This window comes from Sorex araneus, chromosome 4 (genome assembly GCF_027595985.1).
Source record: "Sorex araneus isolate mSorAra2 chromosome 4, mSorAra2.pri, whole genome shotgun sequence".
NCBI classification, from domain to species: domain Eukaryota; kingdom Metazoa; phylum Chordata; class Mammalia; order Eulipotyphla; family Soricidae; genus Sorex; species Sorex araneus.
The window spans coordinates 148,108,216-148,113,648 of record NC_073305.1 but is presented as its reverse complement, the minus strand read 5'-3'; the positions used below and the strand labels follow the sequence as shown (position 1 = coordinate 148,113,648).

The 5,433-nt window shown below is 35.2% G+C and overlaps 1 non-coding gene across 1 annotated transcript; it reads left to right on the top strand.

Moving 5' to 3' along the window:
• Positions 1 to 4,498: 4,498 nt before the first annotated feature.
• LOC129404617 (U7 small nuclear RNA) lies at positions 4,499 to 4,560 on the top strand. Its single transcript, XR_008629998.1, has one exon. It is a non-coding gene; the product is annotated as a U7 small nuclear RNA (small nuclear RNA).
• The last annotated feature ends 873 nt before the right edge of the window (positions 4,561 to 5,433 follow it).

Genomic DNA, 5,433 nt, shown 5'->3' with positions numbered 1-5,433 from the left:
GTACCCATGAAGTAATAACAGTAATGAAGATTAGCATGTGATGGCTGGACAAAGTTTTGTGTTTCAAAGGAATGATTAAATAACTATCCATGGAAAGCTCTATGGTCTCTCAGTCTCTCAAGTAGAGGACTCTGGTCAGTGACACAACAGTGCTGAGCATCTGCAACTATAAAATAGAATGTTCCACTCTATACTTCTTGTGTTGTCAGTATCATTCAAAGCAAGTAATATGGCCAAGCCAAATGTCAAGGGGTAGAAAAATGACATACTCCACCAAAAGTCAAGGTAAGTGGCCTGCTTTTCTTTGGCAGATACAAGTTAGTTTTTGAAACCTGTCATTTCACGATTGGTTATTTCATAGACCCCAAATCCATTTAAACTGTTCTATAATATAAAACCAGGCATATATCTATGTGGGAGTGTACTCTTTGCTTTATTATATCACTGTCACTGTCACTGTCACAGTCATCCCATTGCTCATCGATTTTTTCGAGCAGGCACCAGTAACGTCTCTCATTGAGAGGCTTTGTTACTGTTTTTGGCATATCCAATACGCACAGGTAGCTTGGCAGGCTCTGTTGTGTGGGCTCCATACTCTCGGTAGCTTGCCGGGCTCTCGGAGAGGGGTGGGGGGAAGAATCAAACATGGGTCAGCCGCGTGAAAGGCGAACGACGAACCGCTGTGCTATTGCTCCAGCTTCCCTTTATTATATATGGCATAAAATACTAAAGTATATTACATACTATTAATAAGCATATCAATTACTTCTCCAATACAATCCTGTTTTAACTACTCATGTTTTGTAGTACTCATGCTTCTGAAAATCAACAGCCAAAAGACAATTTACCCAAAATCCAGAAGAACTGAATAATTCTCTAAAGAAGCCGTGTAAGCTTATAATGCCTGGGGACATACAGCAATTTCATTATTATAGAAATACAAATCAAAACAATAATGACACATCAGCTCATGCCTATGAGAATGATTATTATCCTAAAGATAAGAAAAATCAAGTCAAGTATTGCTTTTTATTGTAGACAGGAGCGAATTCTTATATACCGTTGGTGTAAATGTAGATTCATGCTGTTATGATGGGAAACTGAATGGATTTTCAGCAAAAGAGTTAAAAATAGAAATCCCAAATCTCTTGGGAACCCCATTACCCCATCACCTTATAGTATTTATTGGGCACTGTTCAAAAAAAGAAAAAGTCGCACAAATGTTACATGCAAAACTGGAAGAGTCTATAGTACTTCCTGCATGCTGTTGCCTTGCTGTAAACAAACAATTAAGGGGTAAGATTGCTGGATGATAATTTATGTCAGTATTGAGCATATTATTGACTCTGAGCATATTATTCACTCTGGTACTTTTCTAAAATATGTGAGGGAAAATGATAACTAAAATGGAGTCAGAGAAAAAGGTACCTGGGATGACATGCGGGCCTGCTATCCCCAGAGATACACACTTTCTGACAACCGAGGGAGGGAACCTGATCTGCTGTAGCTGAATTTCCATGAATTCACAGCCTTCTTCTGACTGAAAATTATAAAAAGATATGAGTCTGGGCTCTTCATTGTGGGAATATTTAAAATTGCTAATTTGTTTTTCCTATTTATGGGCCTAACTCATATTTTGTATATTTTCCTCCATTAGAAAAATGTTGATCAGTTTTGGTTATTCGTATCTTTATGGGAATTTGACCATTTAATCTAAAGTTTTTAAATTCATTAGTATATTATGAACTTATAATTTGTTTAATTTTTGTAATGTTGATCAAAATGTGCTCTTTTTTTTCTTAATGGTGGTAATTTTTTCTTCTCTTTTACTAGTTCAGTGTTGCAATAAGTTTGTCAATTTTGTTGAGCTTTGTGAAGGGCTTTCATATAAAATTATATGAAAGTCAGTTTTTCAGTTTTATCTTTCGGTGTTTTTTTGGGGGGTGCACACTTAGCTGTACTTCAAAAATAACTCCTGGTGAGGTTTTGGGGGACCATATGTGGTGCTGGGGTCGAAGCCGGGTTGGCTGTGTGAAAGGCAAATACAGTACTTGCTGTACTATCATTCTAGACTTATTTGGGGGCTACCCCAGGAAATCCTCAGGGCTTACTCCTGACTCTGCGCTCAGTGATCATTCCTAACAGGACTCAAGGAACCATATGGTTTGGGGCGATGCTCAGGGCTTTGGCTCTGCTCTCAGAAATTACTCCTGGCCATGCTCAGGGGACCATATGGAATGCCGGAATTGAACCCAGGTTGGCTGTGTGCAAGACAAATGCCCTCCCCACTGTACTATCGCTTTAGCTCAGCCATATATATTGCCAGATATGGAACTCAGGTCAAAGGCATGCAAGGCAAATTCTCTACCCATGCACATATGCCCATCAATGATTTTTTCCTAATTATAATAAATTCCTTTATACTTATTTAGGTGCATTTTATTTTGTTAGTTGAAGCTGATTTTACTAATATTTTACTGGAGGTCAGTTCCTTGCCTTGTATGCGGCTCTCCCTGGTTTGATCTTCAGCATTGTAAGTGGTCCCCTGAGCACCACCGGAAGTGATCCCTGAACAAAGGATTGAAATACACCCTGTGCACCACTGGGTGTAGTCCCCAAACCAAATATTTAATAATAATAATATAATAAACTAATTTTTAACTTAGTTTCTTCTCTGATAAGAGTATTTACTACTCCAAGCACTGTTGTATGTGTATTCTCTAAAATTTGATGTCATGTTATCATATCTATTGAAACTAGATAAATATCTCCTATGAATGGGGTATGGTATTAGTAATTTTTCCAGGAATTAGTAAAGGCATCTGAGGACATGTTTTTGTTTGTAGTGTTTGGATTTGTTAGACAAAGAGTTGTGAATGACAGTTTTTTTTTTAATATCCTCAGCTTGATTTCTATCCTTTATCCTATTCAACAGCCAGAACAAACAGAATGGAATGTTTATAAATGTTAAGAGCTGATGCATACAAGAATTCTGTAAGATTTTGTAAAGGATATTTATCCTTGATGAGAAACTCTTCTCACTTTAAACAGTTAGGTTGGATTAACTATTACTTTAGTGAAGGTATCTTGAGATGATATTTTTCTATTTTCTCTTGCTGACTGCTTATCTAAACAACATAAGATATTTCTAACACCACATTTTTTTCTGTGGGGTGGTTTTGTACTTAATACTTTTCTGACAGTATTTCTTTTTTTTCTAATTTAATGATGAGTGCTGCATAAACATTAAAAGGAGTGTGGCTTCATTTTGGGGAGATAAACTTATTTGATTACTTTGCAGAAGCTAATATAGGAAGAGTGCTACAATACGTTCAACATAAATGTATGCCTGTGAGTCTTTTGGACCTGACATACAAAGCATTTAAAAGCTCAAATGCTGGGCCAGAGAGACAGTAGAGTGTTTAGAGCTTTCCTTGCACATAGCTGACCCAGTTTGGATCCCTAGTACCACATATGGTTCCTCATGCATTGCCAGGAGTGATCCTTGGGCCCATAGACAGGCGTAACCCTCGAGCAAGGCACAGCTGGGTGTGGACCAAGAGCAAAAACAAAAAGGCTCAATTGCTACTGTTATGTCTGTCAAGAGAAACCTAGACCTGACTTCATTTAAAGTAGTTATTTGCTGAGACTACAGAGGAAAGAGACTAATTGAAGAAGAAATAAAGTTTTGAAAAATTTTACTGCAGCATGAACATAAGAGGGGACAAATTTATGTTATTGAAAATTGAATTTCTGTGCATAGTGGAGAATATTCATGGACATAATACAATCAGTGTTTTATATTGCCTATGTGGAAGTTGAGTTGCATGAAAGTGGGGTCTTATACTACAATTGAAAACAAGATTATCTGTAGAGTCCTTAATATTGGTCTGAGTTTACTTAAGTGGTCCATCAACCTTTTATTTTTGTTGATTTCCCTAAATGCATTTTGCTTATGCATTGTAGCAGCACTTTTCACATTGAAACCCATATTTTAGTTATTCCAGTGTATTGTGCATTTTCTCTAGATATTAAATATTTAGGTTAAAAGGCTACATTCTAATCATCTTTTGTCTCTTACATTGTCTAGAATAATGTTTTTCATATAAGTTTTTAGTGTATTCTTATCACTTGAGTTGAACAAAAGATTATAAACTCAAATTACACATTTCAAATAACTGCAATGAAAATGACATAGTAGAATTACCAAGAAATATGGTGATATTTAAAATATGCGATATAAAAAGAAATCTACCGTGTATAAATGCAGATGAGCAAATAATATCTTGAAATATATTCAGAAGGGCTGGATAGATATAGGGTTTAGGAGTTTGCCTTGCACTGCTAACCCCTGTTAGATATCATATACCACATATGATTCCCAGAGATTGCAGCACACAGAACCAGCCAAGAGTAACCCTTGAGCAATGATAGGTATGGTCCTTTTTAAAAAAAATATGTGTTCGTAAAATGATGAGATCTGAAAAGGCTAAACTCTAAGTGTAATAGCTCTTCTAGAATTTATCTAGCAGGTTTTCTGACTGGTATTAGAAAGCCTTAAAAACCAAAAAAGGCTAAACTTCTAGTATTGAAAATTATTTGTGAGATTTAAACCTGAAAACTTTGTAACTTTCCACATGGTGACTCAATAAAAAAATTTTAAAAAATAAAAAAATAAAATTGAACTGTCAAAAAAAAAAGAAAATTATTTGAACTTAAGTCATAAACACCATCATTGCAGCATATAATTCCCATTAAGAATCACATTAAAAATCCTATAATTTCTAATTTCAAAAACTAGTCATTTTGGTCTAGACTTTGGGAATTGGACTTGGCTAGAAGATTAGTTGAACAGTTAGCATTTTTGAATAAGAGTTTTTATCTTCTAATCAAGAGAATATGTGCTTAAAATAGTGTTTCTACATGAATTTTATTGTGTAGTTTCATATTGGCTTGCTAAAATTATTTGCCTCAAATAGTATAGAATAATTAAGTATTCACTATTTTAACTTAGGATAATTCAGACTTTGTAAATTGTATTTCGTACAGAGAAATCGTATTTAAATAGCACAGAAAATGGAATTAAGATAAATCAAAACTCTTTCTATGAAACGAAGATGAAAGTTATTTTTAAGTTTTAGTTTTGGTTTTGGGGCCACCTCGGGCACGGCTGAAGGTTTACTACCAATTTTGAGCTCAGGGATTGCTCTTTTTCAAAGTAATATTTAATTAATTATTTTTAAAATTAAAATTTTAAATTAAATTTTTTTAAATTGATGCACTGTGAGATAGAGCATTACAAAATTGTTCATGATTGCTTTTCAGTCATACAATGTTCCAACACCCATCCCTCTACCAGTGTAATTTCACAGCACCAGTGTCTCCAGTTTCTCTCCCACCCCTTCAAGCAACTCCTCACTCCAGGCTGCCTAT